General features: G+C 39.0%; 1 protein-coding gene across 9 annotated transcripts in view; it reads left to right on the forward strand.

The window, feature by feature from the left end:
- Positions 1-7,357: 7,357 nt before the first annotated feature.
- The window catches only part of LOC111566389 (neural cell adhesion molecule L1-like protein), a 52,924-nt gene continuing 39,510 nt past the window's right edge, over positions 7,358-20,771 (forward strand). For 5 of the 9 annotated variants that reach the window (XM_055013017.1, XM_055013018.1, XM_055013021.1 and 2 more), the window contains exon 1: positions 7,359-7,509. The gene's annotated coding sequence lies outside the window, so the exon portion shown is untranslated. Of the gene's footprint in view, positions 7,510-20,771 lie in introns of all 9 variants that reach the window. The other 4 variants (XM_055013013.1, XM_055013016.1, XM_055013019.1 and 1 more) reach the window with 1 other exon arrangement.

Here is a 20,771-nt window from a genome sequence, read left to right on the forward strand (position 1 = left end):
ACATCATGATTAACATAAAGGATCTCTTAATGGTCAACATGCTGACTTATGAGTATACATAGAACAGAAGATCTATATTGCAAGAGTGTGAAGATACAGCTTTGGCTTTACTGTAAAACTGCTGCTAGCTTGGATTGCTTTTATTTACTGTAGCATCCCATATAGTTTTATTAAAGCAAACGCGGCTAAAATCACATTTTTGATGTCTTGTTCTAGTTATCCCAGTCCTCTACATTGGCATTTACACATTTTCCTGTCAAGCTTTTCTTCATGCCTGGATAACAAATAATTAATTTTGCATCTCTCCAGGCTAATGTTGTAAATGGATTTAGATCTAAAGCAAGGAATCCACAAAGCCTTGACTTTGTACCAATCTGGACAAAGCGATCTCAAACCCTTGATCACAGCCGCTTTTTAATTTAGATCGTTAGTGATTGTCACAGAAACTAAACTGTTGGTTGTCTGAGCCACATGCAGTCCTTTTTCAGGAGTGCATCAAGTCAACATCTATCTATTATACCTGGAATCTGTCTTACAATGACACAACACAGTCCTGAATTAATTCATATTTCCAGAGGACTTAACATAATCCAAAGCATAACACCCCAGCCCAGAAACTTAACCTCCACCTTACCTCAACTATAAATCATGTTGTCATACTCAGATTGAATTATTTACATTATGTGGACTCACTTTTGTTCCCAAAAGCGACAAACCTGACTGTGTAAAAAGACTAAACATACAAATACTGTACAAAGGTGCAGAAAATACATATGCACAAAGCCAAGCATGGAACAACGTAACAAGGCGTAAATGCAACCTTTAATCACATATTCCCAAAGTGCACTTGTATTAAAGTCATTTAACATTTCAATTTCAATTTCTCCCCCCTGGGCACCAATAGTCTAGCGAGCTGCCTATAATGCTGTTTAAGTGGCGGTGATGTAACTCCTTGTATTCCACTGCAACGCTGACATTACCCACATCCTCACACACACACACACGCACACGCACACGCACACGCACACGCACACGCACACGCACACGCACACACACACACACACACACACACACACACACACACACACACACACACACTTACACCCCTGAGGTCTCCAGTCAATAAAAGCTGGCTTTGATTGCACTTATCAGTCAACATTTATTCCCAGTCCATCTCCGTTTAGTGCCCATTGCAAAGCTGTTATCTCATAGGGCAGTGAATACGAGATAATCCATTGCTGCTGCTACGACAGAAACTTTTGCATGAGGCTTTGACGTTAACAGTGGAGCCTACACAACGGGAGCAGTCATTAAAACGCTCATGCAGCACAAGCATTCTCCTCTGATATGAGACACATGTTTGGCAGTGTCTGAAGCATTCCTCTACACAAACAGCATTGCTCTGCACAACGTCTTCCCCTTGTCACGGCGCACTTTTCTCAACCTGACACCAAAAGAGTTCATTAAATCAGACGCTGCACCTGACAACACCTGAGTTCTGCTTGCAAAAGCGCACTGAGGGGAATGGACTTGGAGAAAACATCCCAAACATCTTAAGGCCAAAATTCATAATTACATGTTTTTTGTTGTACCATCCGCAGCAGTTCAGCTTGCACTATGGAGAATCCTTGAAACACCGCTAATATTTCCAGTCTGAATGATAGCCTTGCAAAAGCAGAAAAAGGGCTGTCAGTCAGAAGCAGATGGCAGCATTGAAGCCCACTGAAATGTTGGTTTAATGGCAATCCTGGGATCCATAACCTTCTTGGAACACAATTTATTTGTTTGTTTCGCCTAGATTACAGCCACAGTTATCTATCATTTAACATTTTTGCTGCACCGGTATTAATACTTGCCATTCGGTATGAGGGGACTGAATCCTAGGTGGCTACATCTTTAAAAACTCAAAACAGATCTTTCAATATATGGTTGCAAACTGTGGCAAAGACTAAACTCAGTAAAGTTACTTGGTGTGTAATATTTTCTACCACTATAGGTTTTATTTTATGACAAATCACTGCAAGGAAGGTTGAAATAACAACAGCACAATGGAAAAGGAGGGGAAAGACTTCAGAAGCTGTCTCTAGTGTTTAAATCCAATAAATAAAGTATGTCCACAACAGACCCACAGAAACACAGGAGAAATACTTCTTGTTTATCCGAATGGAAAAAAAAAATGTAAACACGTATTCCACATTCAACAAAGGAGAAAACAGTGGGAGCAGCAGTTGTGGTGCTACGTTTCTGCAGCTGGCAGAAATAAAGTTTAATGCTCGAATAAGGTTCATCCACTGCACGTGACGGATGCTGCAGTTACATTTTTAGACATATTTTGGCTAAATTCAGCAGTTTCCCTTTTTCCCAGCCTGTCTGAAAACAGACGACATCAAACAGCAAAGTTTCCGGGCTGTTGCTGAAGTCAGAATCTGAGTCGAGCTAAATTATTTCAAAGCTTTCTGAACTTACTGATTTAAGGCAGTGGGAGTGCTGTGTTTGGACAGTGGTGCTGCTTCCCTGGTGTGCACAGCTATCTGAGACATCACTAGGGGGCATTGTTACACTACAGGAGGAGAGGCCCCCCAATAAAATATACATCCATTACCATGGCAACTGCATTCTCTACACTCCTTCCCCTTTGGAATATCTTCGCATGTTTCCTCCCGTAGCTCAGAAACATAAGACAGAGGTCAGTGTGAGCCGCCGGTTGGGTAAGCACATGTTGATACAAAATAAATGGCAGTGTTCCTGTCAGATGCAACACTTGAATAAATCATTTTCAGTTTAGCTGAAACATGGCTTTCCTTATATAGAATAGAATTACTGCCGTTAATAAGCACCGAGGCCGGGACGTGGCGAGGAATCGCCAGATCTCACTTATCAGCGGTGAAGTGCTTGGAGCCAGACAGAAACACAACTCAAGGTCAAGATCACAGGTCAGCGCAGCACAATGGCCTCATAATGGGTGAAAATGCGTGATCTCCACACAGCACTCCGGTGTTCCTCCCAATGGGGGCGATGTCAGGGTTCACGAATCAGTGATCAATGCTGGTTCGAGTGGTAATTGGAATGTAAGCTTCTTCTCTATCGCTCTCACAATGGAGTTTGGACCTTGTAGGATGAGAGCATGGCTCGGACAACTTGACAGTGAAGAGCTGTATTTAATTTAAAAATGCTTTTACTGTGTTTGTGATCCATAAACAGCATTGAGTCACATCTGAGTTTTATAAAACATAAGGAGAGATTTACACTCCAGCTAAAAATGCAGAATCTCACAATAGCAGAACATTGAAGTGGCAGAAGAACACAACAAGGCCTCAGTTTTATTGCAGAGATATGCCTGTGAATTAAAATTCTAAAACTGACACACCACACTAACTAAAGTGGAAACCATTTCGGAAGAAGGTTAAATTGTCCCCCTGCCTTGTCAATTATACAGTTTATATGTAAAAAAACATATAGAAATGCTGTGGCAGCACAGTGGACAAATTCAAAATAGTTACTTTTATTGAAAAAATTGCAGTTAATGTCTCCTCTGTAATTTTTCACTTTGCAAAATCGTCCTGTGGGCCGGATTGAACCCTCTGGCCGGCCGGTTTCGGCCCACGGGCCATATGTTTGACACCATTGGTCTAGTGTGTAGAAAAAATGAGCTGCACTTACATAAAGGAAGTGAAATTCAATCCGTGTATTAAGCTTAACCGGCACGTGAGCTTGAAATCACAGGTGCTTAGCAAGAATGTCAGTCCATAAAATTAATTATTAAATTAATTACAAATTCCTGATTCACTTTCTGCTCATTGACTGAACCACTTTAACTTGTGGGATCGTGTCTTAGTTTAGTTTGCACTTAATTAAAGCTGCTAATATGCTGCAATTGCCTGAATCTGTTTATGAACTAGACACTTTGCGACTTTTTTTTACAGCTATGGTTAGAAAAACACAGTGTGCCATGTTATTTTTTTTACTTAGGTACAGTATGTCCAAGTCTTCACCTTTAAGAATGCTCCACATATCTGCTCTTCACATTCTTTCAGATGTGTGAAAAGGTCCTTCGAGTGACAAGGTGCTTCAGCGGTTGTGCAGCAAAACATACAAAGCATTTTTCCTTCTTTGTCTGCGCTTATAGTGTTTACTCATTCAGCTGATACGGTCCGGAGTATTACATGAATGCACATGGGTGTGGATGAACTCTGTGTGTTTTTTCACCTGCACTCCCAGCAGCGAGAGCAGAATACGAGCGCCACTCCATTGACATTACAACTCCATTTCTCCGGCGGTGTCAAGTTTAAAATTCGAGCAGGCAAATAGCAGATATACGAGGCTGGGAACAGTAAAGTCCACTCAGCAGCTATTCATCCTCTTTAGATAATAGGACAGGGCAATTATGTGCATGAATGAGCAGTGATTGTATTTTGAAATCACCAATGACAAACGTAACGGGAGTTTATAAGGAGGCTCAACAGTTTTGCAAATCACAAGTAGCACTCTGGGCACATAAGCATGGGGTCATAGGTGTGGATTTCAGAGGTTAAGCAGAGGATGTAATTCCTTCAATGTTTAGAATATCTGCAGCAAAACACTAAAGAAGTGGACTCCTTTTTCTTCTGCATGTCAGACACAGATATGTGAGTAATGTTCTGAATGTGAAGAAAGCTCTGAACACATGAAACACATCTGAGCTATTTGAATCCATCAGTTTATAAATGAATTCAAATTATTTAATTTATCTTTGCAGTGAATAGATGTCACATGTGTATTAAAGAAGTTGCTAATTCAAACAACATACATAAAAGAGGATAAAAGGGTAATTTATGTTTATATGTGTTGACCCCGCACGCATGATATTGAATAAAGAAAGTTGATCTCCAGGAGAATAAATATTTGAAAATATTATCTTACATTATATTGTATTAATTATCAGAAATGTTCCCATAACATTGGTCAACATTATCTACAAGTTCTGAGAATGTTTTACACAACAGTTTTCATCTAATGTGCAAAGAGGGAAAAGTTTGAAGGATATTTATCAAATCAAATGAGTGAAATATGGTGTAACCTGCAACATTCAGAGGATGTTTGGAGGATGCTGAAGAACAATTTCCAGCCCAACGTTCACATAAATGCTTTCAGATGTTATCAAGGCATCCGCCGATTTGTCTAAAAACAAATATAACAACATTCTGAGTGTGTTCCGGGGATGTTGTCCAGGTAACACATTAAAAAAAACCTTCCTTTAGAACACATTCTCAACATTCTGCAACTGGAAAACGTTTAAAGAACATCAGGGCAGGAAGGAGAGTTTCTTGATCCTACCTTTAAGAAGAACTTTCTCAGAAGTAAAGAAAACTTATCACTGAAAACATCACTGGAACTTTGCAGAACCTTCTAGCTGACTTTTCAAGAATTGTAGCAGAGTTATGAAAGTCTTTTCTTAGATAACAGTGACTTTACTAATCCTTAAATAGTACTGAAATCATTTTACTAGTCTGAGGTAACGAAAGGAAGTAGTTTTGAGGTAAGATGATCAAATTTCCTGACAGTACAAAACTGTGTTTTTTTTATCAGAATATACAAACCTTTTGGTGATGTTAACATGAGAGTCCTGTGAATGTTTACACATTAATTTGAACAAAAAAATCTTAAGAATGTGATATGTAAAAATGTAGGAATAAGACTTATGAGGGAAGATGCCCCACGTGGACATCAATTACCAGTGTTAGATTTCTGATAAATTCCATAAACTATCATCTGATACACTAACATAAAAGTGACCTAACATTAAAATGTAATATGTTCTGTCTAAAAGGCAAACTGCACTACAGCACAGGTGGCAGTCTGACTTGTAGAAGTCTAGACGGTGCCAGGTCGGGTCAGGAAGGTTCATGGGGCAGTTTAAGGTCACATTTGGTTGCTTCTGCCACCTGTGCTGTGGGAACAGGGGCATTGTTCTGGTGGAACAGCAGCAGCTCCAAGCTTTCCTCTTTTTCCTTCGATTTCCTCAAACATTTGAGTTTTTGTGAACAGCCATATCAGGCTTTATAGTAAATAGTTACGCCCCACAATGGGAGTTAGGCCTCTTGTTTCCAGGTGGGACTGAGAATTTTTTAAATTACCATATAATTCAATGATACGATCCTTGGATTTTAAAAAAAACCCAAAGCAAAATAAGCAGAACATATTATTTTAATCATATCATCACTAAACATTGTTAGAATGTTTTTAGAGAATGTTACTCAACATCGGACATCTGACATTTACAGCTACACAATAATATCAATATAATTTGCAATATTACCTCAGTGTAATCGCTATAGTTTTTACTGTTCAATTCTAGCCGTATTTCCGCGTACTTATTCTTTTTCAGTAATGTATTGTACCTACACTACCAGTCAAAAGTTTGGACACACCTTCTCATTGAATGCTTTTGGTCTAATTATTTTATTCATTGCAGATTAATACTGAAGATATCAAAACTATAAAAGAATACATGTGGAATTATGTTGTAAATAAAAAAGTGTTCATCTTCAGTATTCATCTACAATGTAGAAAACAATACAAATAAATAAAAAGCATTGAATGAGTAGGTGTGTATCTTATCACTTTTTAAGCACTGCATTTATTATGTTGTTCAATTTAGGTTGTTTTTTCTGAGCAATATCTAGCACAAGAATTTCCTTTGTGAATCATAAAGTTTTATCTTATCTTATCATTATGAGAACAACAAAATAACTTACTATAACATTTCACAGCAATATTCTGCCCATGTTTTTATAACAGCAATAAAAAAAACACTCTAGCTGGGAAAGCAACATAAAAATGTAAGAATATAGTTAATGTTTCCCAGGTTTCCCCTAACTGAAGACATTTCCTACCTAAATTGGTGAATTAAATTCACCAGAATGAAAATAATTAAGTGTTTGATGCTCAAAATTTCAGGAAAATATCCAGAACCCCTCAAAAATGTGTTACCAATCAATGCTGAAACCACATCTAGAGTCATGCATGGGGTTGAAGAGCTGATTGACATTCCACGTGCACGCTTATGCACGTACGGACACGAGCACTGAAATATTTCCCCCAACGTTTTTCTCGCATCTGCACATATTTTAGCTGGGAGTCTGTGGGTTCCTGCACGGTTATAGAACATGACAGCAGCAGTCGCTCGGCACACACCGAGTCGCTGTTTGGCCTTTGACCTCAGCAGCTTCTAAAATAGAGAAACGACCATGTGGAGAACTGAGTCATAGAAGCTGCAGTTGTTGACGGCGCAGTTTTGGCTGTCAGTCAAAAACACGCTGGGCGGCTGAGGTTAAAAAAAAAAAAAAAAAAAAAAAAAGGAAAGAAAAGTAGACTACACACCTTTTACTTGTCGTAAAGTTCCAGAGGGAGGTTCGCCACACAGTCAGCACTGAGTCATAATGCGGACTAAAAGTTAGATTCTTTCTAGACAGTTGGAGAGAAATCCTGGATAGGTTGCTTCTTTTCATCACTTCCAAACGCTCCTTGTTGGTGAGTTACACAGCAATAAAATGTGCCTTTTTTAATGTTATTTTCTCCTGAGCTTTGCTTTATATGTGATAAGTACGCGATCAGGACTGCTGGGGGTGTTATTTATCATACATAGATAGATAGATAGATAGACTAGAGATAGATAGATAGATAGATAGATAGATAGATAGATAGATAGATAGATGATAGATAGATGATAGATAGATAGATAGATAGATAGATAGATAGATGATAGATAGATAGATAGATAGATAGATAGATAGATGATAGATAGATAGATAGATAGATAGATAGATAGATAGATAGATAGATAGATGATAGATAGATAGATAGATAGATAGATAGATAGATAGATAGATGATAGATAGATAGATAGATAGATAGATAGATAGATAGATAGATAGATAGATAGATGATAGATAGATAGATAGATAGATAGATAGATAGATAGATAGATAGATAGATAGATGATAGATAGATAGATAGATAGATAGATAGATAGATAGATAGATAGATAGATAGATGATAGATAGATGATAGATAGATAGATAGATAGATAGATAGATAGATAGATAGATAGATAGATAGATGATAGATAGATAGATAGATAGATAGATAGATAGATAGATAAATAGATAGATAGATAGATAGATAGATACATAGATACATAGATAGATACTTTATTCATCCTCTTGGCAAAATTTAAGGTATCCAGTAGCTCACACATGTTACATTCAGGAAAAATAAGCAAACTAGTGGGCAAAATAACACGCAAATCTTCCTAGTAAAGAAATAAAGTGCAAAACTGTGCTGTGTTTACAATAAAAACAAGTACTGAAGAGTCTAAAGACAGCATATAATATAAAATGGTGCCTGACTCTTGGCCCCTATGGGATCCTTGTTGAGTTATTAGATAAAACAGTAAAACTAATCTGCAGCTACACGTACAAGTCAAAAGGGCAGAATCCTTCAGTTCAATAATATCAATAAGCCAGAAAACCCTGATTAAGTTTTGCTCAGGGTTTCTATTTCTTGGCTTTTGGAGACTTTCACTGTTTTCTTACATAATAAAATGTCCTTCAGCCTGTTAAACATGATGTGATGTGAGCAAATGTGGATGATTATGTCATCCAGGCATGTTAAAGTCACTTTTTCAGCTTCCTTTACGTCTCTTTTGAAAGTCTGACTAGTTCACGGTGAAATCAGACCTTTCTGTCAGAGTCTGTCTGGCCACTCAGACAGTGGAGAGGACTCGTAGTGGGTGAGCTGCCCAGAACTCTGGCCACACTCAGCCCTGTGAAGTTGTCCCATTCAGGACTCTGCAGCTTTGTAACAGTGAAACGGGTTGAGCCTCTTTCTTTGTGTGACCCACTTGACTGAAATGTGGTAATTGGGGAAAGCCTGGGCTCCTCGCTCCCTGTGGTGACGTTCAGGTCGAGCTTTGTAATAAATGAATTTACAGTACAACAGGCTGTCACACGAGAACAGGGTCAGCTTTTAATTTGTTTAAAAAAACCTTCCTGGGTTGTGTTTATTGCGAGCACTGACTCGGATTCTCTGCACTTGTTCCAGAGACACGATGTCTCAGATAATGGAAACAAAGTGTATGAAAATGTGCACTTAGCAAATGGCTTAATATTATTGTGACATGAGTATGACATAAACACTTACCCACCAAGGCTTTGTGGATTCAACCATTTGCTTCATGGGGAGGAATTTGATCTGTCTGCCCAGAATAAGTCACCAGTGAAGCCCTGCATGTAAACCAGACAGTAAGTGTACACATTTTTCAAAGCATAAATCTTGATTTTCATGACGGACATTGGGCCACAAATGGGACAAACTTTTCTCAAGTATAACCTCTAGATTGAAGATTCAAAAAAGATACACAACCAACCTCAGGTGTTTAAAGCTACTGACTGCAGGACTATATTCTACAGCCAGCTGCAGATTTTTAATCCTCAAACATATAAAAAAGTTGGGCATGCACCGATGATCGTTTTCACACAAATTGCCAAAAAATGCTTGTAAAGTTCCTCGAAGGTGACGATTTGATAATTTCCTTGTTTAATATCACCATAAATTCATATTTGCTGGTCAAACAAACCATTAAAAATCACCTACTACAGTATGTCTGAATGCTAACTGATGTCTTCAAATGTCCAAAACTCAAAGACACTCAGACTAATGTTACTTATGTTAAAGAGAACCATCAACTCTTCCCATTGGAGATGCTGGAATTAACTACAAACACTTTACTTCTTAAATAGGCGCTTGTTAAAGTGTCACCTGTTTCCTCACTGAAACCCTCAGCTGGTTCTCGCTCTGCCTTGTTGAGTATAAAAACGCATTTGTCTTGTTTTTCTCAGAAACACTTACATAGCGCAGATGGTTGCAACTAAAGAGTTCCCACAAATATGAATTGAACCTTCCACATCCATGACTCACCAACATTTTCTACTTTATTAGAGACACAGAGAGGATGATAAATTCTAAATGTCAAACGGTGAGTGGCTTGTCTGAGTGCACTTCTTGCGACGTGAGCGGCTGAATGCAAACTGACAGTGGGTTCATGTTGGAAATGCCATAATGCTCTGACACCGTGAAATGGAAATCAAAACTTTCTAAAGCAAATAGCTCCCTGGTGGCGACGATGAGAGAGAACAAATGTCACAGGGTCCCAGTGAATCACCGCCTACTAGTTTCTCAGAGGATGCACACAGGTATATCCAGCATATGTTGCGACATGTAAGGCATGCTGTCTCCACCCATCTAGTTTTAGAGATGGAGAAGAGATAATTGCCCCTCAGCAACCCATGTAATTGTATAATTGGAGCCTTCGGCAGTATTACGTTGAACTCAGGCTTTGCAAAGGTGCAAAACTGACAAACACACCTCCATAGCTCCTTAACCCTTCATCAGGCAAGTGATCATATTTGGTAACTTCAGTACACATTAACCCTCGTGTCGTCAAAATCAACCAAAATCCAGCAAATTTCACTGGATTTTGGTTGATTTTTTTGTGAATGTTCTTAAAGAAAATATTAGAAGTTTTACTGATATATATATGAAATCACTTTAGATATTTTTAGGATTTTTTTGGAAGATTTTTACTCATTTTTTGAAAATATTTACAAGAATTTTCTTGCCAAATTTGGGGGATTTTTTTAAAATAAAACTTTAAAGAATTATTGGAATTTTCTTCCTGAAGGTTTTGCAAATTTTCAGAAATTTGGGGAATTTTTTTTGCTGAATTTTTGGATTTTTTTTTCAGACAAGGAAACAATATTTTTTGGTGCCCGTAAATGAAGACAGGAGGGTTAAAGTGAGGTTGAGAAGCATGTAGTTTTCATCCAGCCAATCAGTGAAGATCACTCTACATTACTAAATTGCGGAATCTGACCAATCAGCAGAGGCCTGGAATGTATCAAACGTTCTCTTTTCTCTGAAGTTGGAAAAAGACGGACTTGCGGATCACTCCTCTTCTATATTTGCGGTCGAGACGTCAAAACTATCCGTGGTTAGTTAACGAAACTCACACATTTTACGGTTGAGTAGTTGTGCTAAGTGATGATATATACATTTCTTGGAATTTTTTATTTTTATTTTTTTTTTACCACTAACAGGCAAGGAACCATATATGGTAATTTCATTCAAATTCACCTTGAATTTAAATTTTGAAAAATGTCGCAAAAGTATAAAGTCTTATGTCCTCCAATAACACTCTAGGATTGAAATTTTGAATTTCAAAGTATTTCAATGAGTGCCCTTGAGAGATAATAAAATTACAGCCTAAATATTAAACTATAAAGCATTATTTTATAATGTCCTAGGTAGCGCTTTTATGCAACAGTCTGCTATTGTAGAGTGCACTGGATGGATTTAAAATGCTGCCAAATGTGTTGTGACAGAACAGAGTATATTTAGCTTCTGTCAGCATCTTAGCAGCTCATTGTTATCCATTAGGAGCAGCTAGTGCGATGTAAGAGCCTTAGCAGGCGGGGGGTGAGTTTCTCAGCCACTTAATCAGTGATGCACTGAGAAGAGTAAAAACTCCACACCAGTCACTTATAGTCAACAAAATTATGGTATCAACATGAAGCCACTGCATGAAAGAATATAATGCAGCCTAATAGTCTAATTTAATGGTAGAATAAACCCAATCGCAAGTAACTTCCCTTGTCTGTTGCTTGCAGAGATATTTCAGTGGATTTAATGTGTGCCTTTGCTGTTTTCATTTGGAATTGATTTCCACGTTGAAACTTTGTTGATGAGGCAGACACAGTTGGAGATTCCCTTAATTAGAAAGTCTAGGAATAAAGACTAAAATCAATTCACAAAAAATCAGACCAGCAGTTAGCTGCTTAGTGTAGAGAAATTAAAGGTTTTTCATCAATTCATATTAGAAAAAGTTGTCAAACAGGCACAAGATGCTAAATACTTCATGTGCAAAGCTCTCCAAGAACAACCGCTAAGTGCTAACTAATATATTCTAAATTATACACTGCGATGTTACCGTCAAATCATTCATAAAACACTACAAATAATTCATGCGGAATACTTTTAAGGCTGCAAACTCCTCTCACTCCTGCAGAAAAAGAAGGAATGTGCAGAAGAAATGGGGTTTGCTCGTCGAGACAAGCACAATAATCACATATTTTACATATCAGTAGACTCAGAGAAAGCTTTCATGTGGATTAACTGTTTAAATACTGTTTAAGCTGATAATCTGAGAATACTGCATACATGAATAAATTAAGGGAGCCTGTGTGCTGCTGAATTTGCTCTTGAGGATGAAAACAACAGCTGTCAGAAACTTAGTGTCATAATTAGCCTTTGCATGTTTTGTGCAAGCCGGATTTTGGTCTAATCTTTTTTTGTATTAGCATCATGCACCGCATCCGTGATCTGCGCCAGTACAAAATGAATGTAAAGGAGAATTTTTACATTTGAGAGAGAATGTCAGGTGGTTTAGCGGTGTAGTTCCCATGATCTCTCCTGCTGTGAGTATTACATCGTGCTGCGCCTCCCTGCTTTTGTGCCATAAAAGAACATGCAGGATTTCCCTCCAAAACTTCTCACTCGGTAATTTAACGATGCTCGGTTGGTCAGAAGATGACCATTAAAGAGAAGACCCGAGCTCTGATGAGTGTATTTGGTGAGAGGATTTATTGCTCTGCTTCGAGGACAGCCAGTCCACTTTTGGAATGCTTGTGAAATATTTACAAGAGGGACTGACACAGGAACTCAGTTTAAAATAGAGACGCCACCGCCAGAAACTTCAGCCTCTCTGTCCTATCTTTTTAAAAACACACGATGACAGATCCGTTAGCGCCAAACTTTGATCTGTCAAAGGATTTGAGCGTTTATTCCATGGAAATGTGCCAAAAATTCTTTCCAGCATAGCGTTCTTGTTACCATGGAGTCTGGCTTTCTGCTTCCCATCTCCGGCGGTTCCTAACTACCCGAGAGCAAAGGTCACGACCGCTCCAGCTGACAAATGTTGGGTGAAATCAACGCCTCACACAGGGGGCACAAATAACTCTGCACCCCGGCTGAATGAGTCGGATGATCTGGCTTTGAGGGCAATCACGTACGCTGTCTTCAGCCTGCATCCACCGCTAACACCCTCCTCCTGAGCTGCACTCGCAGGAGCTTTTGGACAACTTCAATTGACAATAGGCGGCATTCCTTCTAGCGAGTGAGGAACATGGTTTATTGGCACTTGAAATGCTCTTCGCAGCATTCATGTGAACTCTCGCTATTGAACAGTGCCCTTAAGCTGCCGTCTTTCAGGACAAACACTCACTTTGAGGCAGTAGCACAGAAATGAGTTGTGACATCTTCAAGCGCATGGCCTTGTTGACAGCGACAGCGTGTTCCAGTTGCCAGACTATGAAGTAAACATCCTCTCCATGTGTGGTCACCTCCCGCCGATGTGCCGATGGATCCATTGCAAAGTCTATTTTGTTCTGGAAGCCTGCAGCGAGGTGTGAAACTTCAGATAGACTTGATCAAAATCAGGGCATGTCACACCATCAAAACACAATCTGACTCTATAGCAGCCACATGTGTGAAAACATGACGATAAGACGGATCCTGTGTTGGACAGGAGGAAAGAATTTGACAATGACGCATGGCCTCCATGTTCCTACATGTTCCCTCACTCTGAGGCTGGGCTGATCCACACCACAGGTTCCCACCGCTGATGAAAGGCTAATAGCTGACTCAAAAAATGTCTCTTTGAGAGTTTCTTTTTCTCTGCTGACATGAGGCATTTACAGAGATTTTCAGTAATGAAGTAAGTGGACATTTATGGAAAAAGTGTCCAGATTTGTTTGCTAAAGAGAAGCAAACAATGTCAGAATGAGGAAAATAGTGAATATAGTACACTTAACTTTAAAAAATAAATAAAAGTTAATGAGTTACATCAACAAAATGGAAGATTAGTCTTACACATAAATTTTTTTGATCACTATTGCATATTCATCATCTACTGCTAGTTAAGCTTTTATGACTGATCTGTTTATGTAAAACCTACAAAAAAGTAGCTACAGCTGCTGAATGAATAAAAATGTTAAAAATACATGATTTATTTCTCATATTAATTGGTTTAAAACTGATTTATGCAATATTTAAAGTTACTATATGTACGAATGTGAAGGAATGTTCATGTATGAGTCACTTTTTATTGCCAATGTGTGAACAGATTCTAATGTAACTTTAAAAATGAAAAAATATAACTTTTTCCAGTGGTCTTAGTTGCCTGTAGCTGCTTGTGGGCTGATATTTATGTCCTGGACTCAGGATGGATTTTCTAGAAAAATCCAAAGGATGTGACATTTATGCTCATTCCTGAGGGCATCAGTGTCTCTCCTCTGCTTCCCTACGGTCGCAACAGTGTGCAACATTTGCTAACTTTAGAGTTCACTTACTTTAGTTTGTTGAAACGAGTTTGTAGGAGTCCTTACATACCCTACACATAATCCACCTTAACACAAAAGAACAAAAAAGTTTAATCTAGTGAAAGCTACAATCAACAATAGAAGGGAATTTGAGGCACAGGCGAACAAAACAGTTACAAATCTATTTAAATGTGTTAGTGATAATAAAATTCAACCCTTCTACAGTTGTGAGAAATGGAGAAATCAGGTACAGAGACCAAAAATGTAATCTGTTTCTGCCTGTAAACATGTTTATTTCTGCTGTAAAGTTGGGCATTTTTACATGGAGGTCAGTGGGGATTGACTCCCTTTTGGAGTCAGCCTCAAGTGGTCATTTGAGGAACTGCAGCTTTCCCTCCTCTCTGCATTGGCCTCAGTCTTCATCCCCGGAGATTGCTGCTTGCTCAGTCCTGTCTATGTTACGCCACTGCTTTGGAAGATGTCCAGGATGCTCAATCACACCTACTTGAGCAGCAGCAGGCTGACTACTGTTCACAAAATACGCACCAGTGCAATTAATGACAAGGGTTTTCTGAATGAAACAGAGAGAATCTTTTAGTAAACGTATTTAGTTACTCATACAGATTACAATTTGACTGCAGGTCTTTAAGTGCGCAAGTTTTGCAACTAAAATTTTACAGTATTGATCAATTAGTTATTTATTTTTCTGAATTTAATGGTTTTACCTATAAACTACAGGAAAATACTAAAAATCACCTTTAGTGTGTGCCATCTTTAAATATTAGGTTTACAACTTAGGTTTGCAAAAATATATATGTCTTTAGAAGCTGAAAACAGCAAATATTTGCATTTTTTATTTAAAAAAAAGACAAAAACAGTTATTAGGTTATCAGACAAGAGGCCAATTAATTTTTTTTCATTGATAGTCTGACGAAGAAGAACCCTCGTTAAATTATCATACTGGAGTGTACAAAGAGTACTCGTGGATATGATGTGATTAACACATTAGCTGAAAATCCAATCTTTGGTATGAACATTTGGAGCAGCAGCCTCTTTCATCCTCTCTTCAGCTCCACCCCTGTGGAGAACACAGCACATAAGTGCTGCAATGAGCTTGTTTGATTTTTACACTGAGTTGTGTTAATATAGGTCATTTTATGTTTGTGATGTTTTCCCCAGGCCTCTAAAATCCTCACCATGCCTCGGTTTACCTTAACCCCCAGCTCTCAGTGCAATAATTCCGCTCGTCTATTCCTAACAACAGGCTCTGAACTCGGTGTCTTTTCCTGCTGCTGGAATTTGATTCATATGCTAATGAGCTGAATTCCCATGGATTTCTCTCTCCTGTGCCATAGATATCACCCCCAAAACTCTCTGCTCTCCGGCCCCTCCTCTCCTCTCGCTGTCTGTCTGTTTTTTTTTTTTTGTCTCTCTCGTTCTCTCCAGCTTTTATTCTTGGTCAGGGTCACAACCTTATTCACAATAATCTTCCACTTACAAGCGTTTTTATTTGGCAGGGCCCAGCGCTACCTTTCCAGTAGGTGCTGATACGCATCTACATCACCAGCAGGTCATGGAGAGGTTCTGGGAAATCATCCGACATCTCCCTGCTTGTCTGAAAGGCTTATTACCAGTGAATAGATAAAAATAAGGCAGCTGAATGTTCTTTCAGATAAAGCCTGTGTTCAGGTGACTTGATTTATTGTGGAGAAATTCCTCATATTAACCTGCATACATTTTTGCTGCCTTGAAAATGAGGAATCTTCACCTCTGAGATCAGGTTAAAATCTATGAAGTCCTAAAAGTGTCCTTAAGGTATGTTAAATTGCAAGTCCCAATTTTCTGCTCCATTTAAGGTTACTAGTTGAGATGGACCGGTTGGATGACTTTAATAAAGATATATGCATAAAATTAACCACAGACTTCCTCTACTGTCCTTCACTGGTTTTGTGTTTTTGAACACCTCATTTTGTATTACTGCGCACATACTGTAGATAACCCCGGTGTCCATAAAACCAACCCAACTAAACTGCATTTTGTTCAGTGAAAACATCTTTTTTCCTAAAAAATGCCTTGTGCCAGATTGAACAAGTTGAAGAGAATCTGCTGTGAGAACAATATTTAATGGCAGCACATGATTTTTGTTGCTCGTTTCTTAATTTCCCCAGTGAGGGTCTTATCTTGTCTTGTCTTATTTTATCTTATCTTATCAAAAATCTTTTTCTTTTTACTGCTACTTTACGTCCATCTTCCTTCATGCTAACAGCCTTTTTGTGTCTCATTTTTCATTCTTAGGTTTGACTCCAGTGTTGCAACAATTGGATGTCTCTTTTAATGCTGGCAGAACTTTTGCGTGCGAAACTGATTTAATTGAGAATTGCTATTCCACGCATTTGCCAGGGGGCATGTTGCAATCTCTGACTTACAGTAAACAGGCTTTGCTTGATACTTGGCTCTAAATGTGAGACCAGCCACCCAGAGTTTAATCACAGCCTGCTAGTCTCTGTGTTGAAACATTTATTAACCTGACTCCAGTTGTCACTTGTCATGTGGTGCACCTGTTCAAATGCCGAAAGCTGTCAAGCGATGCATCACCTGCATGTGGATCGGTCTGGGCCACCGTGTCCGTCAGAACATTGTTTTTTCCTCTCCCTTGGCACTTGTCTCCATACACCAGCTCCCAAACTTCCGACCTAACACTGCAGAGCCCTAAAACACTCTTTAATGGACCCTTTCAATCGGGCACACAGACCAGAACAAACACTTTCATTCATGGTGTTCCAAAAATGCAAATGAAGCGAGGTCCTGACACTTTCACAGGGGTACTCCTGTCATGGGCCTGTGTTCGACAGCAGTGACGCTGTAGCTCACACAGGGTGATGCAAGGTACGAATCCTATGGTGGTTGTCCGAAGAGTAATTTAGATCTATCGAGTGCCACTGGCTCTGACTCGAGGCATTTATGCAACAGATTAAGGGCAAACCAGGTGGAAACAAGCAGGAAATGCTCAGGAAATTCCTCAGCTGCCTTTAGTGTTGTCAGTGCAACACATTGCTGTCACTATCAGTCTTGTATTTTGCTCAACTTGACCCTAGTTATAAAGGACAGGACTATATGTTGCATGTTGTGGTTTTAAAGCCAGCACTTGAAATAAAGGTTGTGTTTGTTTGACTGATTGCTTGTTGTGGATGTAATAATGCTCCAGGAGTAGCTTTGAGGAGCCACTTTGAGGTGACTCAGTCTCTTGACATGTTGCAGCAGATGCCCCGAAACTCTGCACTTGCTCTGATTTACTGCCAGCTCATTATGAGAAGGCGGATAACTGATTTATTTCTGATGAGTTTCACACAAGTGTGATGATTTTGTAAATTCAGCTGATGCCCCATAAATTCCCTTTGATGGTTTAGTTGGAGGGCTTACTGAAATAAAATATGCCTGCCACTCAATACCACATACACATAATGGGAGTAAAGTCCTGTCTGAGACTCTTCATCCAGACAAACAGACGTTAAGTTGTAAAGATTACTCTTCATCCCTTTTCCTGTCTTCAGTGAGGACTCTGCAGGTGCAAGCCATTTAAGGAAATACCCAAATGAGTCTTTTTGCACAATGACAGGAGGATCGTTCTTTTGAAATCCACAGACGATGTATTTTGGTATCTAAAAGGGAGGGTGGGAGGCAACCTGTAGGAGAGTGAGAGTCTTCACAATGGTGCGTTCCTGCTACAAGAACAGGCAAGTTCTCTCCAAGCGCTTTGAAGGAGTTACTAAATCCTGAGGAATTTATTTTGTTGTACACTCGCACACAGTTGAGTCATCACTATCCAGTAGATCCACTCAACAAAAACATCATAGGCAGTGACAATGCTCGTAGTGGAAACCGTGTAGACAAATTGTCCACCATGTGAAGTTCTCTAAGAAGAATGCACTTTGACTAAAAGCTAAATTCATACTATGTCGTGCACATAAACAGTTGGGACATTTATTGATCCTCTGCCTCCAACAACTACATAACTAACAAAAATCATACTCTCAGATGAAATACAAATCATAGTTTGTGATGCAAATGGAAGCAACATGGTCTCCCCACCAACAAAAATGTCACTAAAAACCACTGTGACTACCAAAATTGTTCAGAATCTACAACAAGGACACACTGGAGTGAGCATTTCAAACAGTAATACATGTTAAAAAAAAAAAAAAAAAAAAAGCTTTTACCTGCCATCCTACAAAATGTTTATGCTCCATCTTACAGCTTTTGCAAATTTACTCAAAATACTGAAGGTCTGCACTCACACAAATGGCTGTTTTCAACCAGAAGTTCTTCCATTTGTTGGCGTCTTAAAAACGACTTTACCACCCCAACTAAATACCACTTTAGGCCTTCAAGATTATCCCATAAACTAATTACTAGCTTAGTGCAGACCATAGAGCACAGCATTGCTCCCTTATCTGCCTCTCTGCAACAGCGATGAACAATATGTCGGGGCGAGGGAAGGTGTGAAGAGGTCTTCTCGTGGCCTCAGTCTCTGAAGAGAGGAAGCTGAGTGTGACTGCTCGTCTCTAAACTGTCTTTTCTCCCAGCTGCTAGCTGTGGAAAACTGATTAAGCTCTTGAATGCCACTCTTTGTCACTCTGCGACTGCAAAGGACATATTTCTGTAGTGATTCATGTCTTTTTTCTCTCACTCTTGTCTGTCCGAGGACTTTGGCTTTTTTTGTGTACGGGAATTTAATTTCTGTAATTATAATATCTGAACTGCACATTTTCTATGATGCATAAAATGCTTCAAAAAAAGCTAAAGGAGTTGTGAGTGAAATCCCCAACGTCAAGGATTGTGTGTATTAGGAATTTGTGTTGTCACAGCGTGCCATGTGTTTGCGTGCCAGTCTTGCTCCTGTTTATTGAGGCATCTCTTCACATGTCATTCAACAAATCGCTGAGTTCCAGCGTAGGAAGGATTCAAACCCCAACTGAGTTTGTCGGCAACTTCACAGGCTTCCAGGCAGCACATGTGCTCTTGCAAGTAACATTCACATTAGGCATGAAACTGCCATTCTGCCACCAACGTGTTAATGAGCTGAAAACTCATGTGGCGCTTACATTTTCAAATCTGCAGTAGAGCAGAGCTTGATCATAGAAAAAGAGCATGGAATAGTGTGTGTCAGTCAAAAAAAGAGTCTGAAATCAAAAGCTTTTTACCTTTAACTTACCACGTGTCTGTGACAGTGTTTTTGTTGGAGTGCTTTACGGTCTGCTTGACATGTGAGCTCCAAATACGCGCTTTAAACCTGTTCTGCTTGTATACAATGTAAAAGTGTAGCTCTTCTGCCTCTTTGCATAATAGTGGAAGCACAGGTTTGATGTGGATGTGTTTCATGAGTGTCACTGAGCTGTTTGCCCAAATTCCAAGCGCACATGATTACTAGCCTTTTAAAGTGCTAGAGGGACCGAAACAGAAACAAGATACACGTTAAGGCACTGACAAGTAATGACAGCAAGACGTGTTGACTGTAGCGGTGAGGGTGAGGGTTGCGTTTAAAGGGGAAACACGGCTACAGGCAGCTCAGCCCGTATCAGCTGTGCTTACATTGTATCACAAGTTCAGGTTCAGATGGGGTTAGCTTTATTTTGTAAGATACCGGAGCTGTTTTTAGAGTTCCTCAATCCAAATCCAGTAGAAACATCCTGCATTTGCTCTCCTTATAGGAAAACAGTATAGACAGACCATAGAGAATAGGAGTTAAAGTGAGTGAGCTACTGCCTCTTCAATCAGTGACATAGAGATAGGACTGTAATATATAATAAAATGCAGAGGAAGAAATCAGATTTGCCACAAGAAAAGCAATCAGTCAGCATCTACAGAGATCTAATAATGGAACCACATCAGTTCTACTAGATTCCAGTGATGCACACAAACTACTGATGAGGCACTCATTCAGTGTGTAGTGTGCTTTTATTTGTTTCCAACTACCTAAAAAATATTTTCTAAACTATTAAACTATTGAATTATCCCTGCATTTGGTAAGAGTTATAATTCACAGGAAGCCTAATTGTTTCAGTTTGGAGAATTGGCTCAAAAAAACACCTGGACGTCACGTCAAAAGAGCAAAAAAGTGCACAAAAAAGCCGACTTGAATTAGGTCCATCCTGAACACTGTACATCATGACAATAATTTATAATAATTTATAGCATCCCAGAAATCTGTATATTATGTCTATATCCATTCATACATATCCCTATAATATGCCTATTGGCATAGTATGTTCATTGCACCTCCAACTGCATTTTACAACCTGTAAATATGTGCATAGCATCTCTATATATCAAACCATTCATATTTCATAGTTATAGTAT

This window comes from Amphiprion ocellaris, chromosome 8, assembly GCF_022539595.1.
Source record: "Amphiprion ocellaris isolate individual 3 ecotype Okinawa chromosome 8, ASM2253959v1, whole genome shotgun sequence".
Classification (NCBI taxonomy): domain Eukaryota; kingdom Metazoa; phylum Chordata; class Actinopteri; family Pomacentridae; genus Amphiprion; species Amphiprion ocellaris.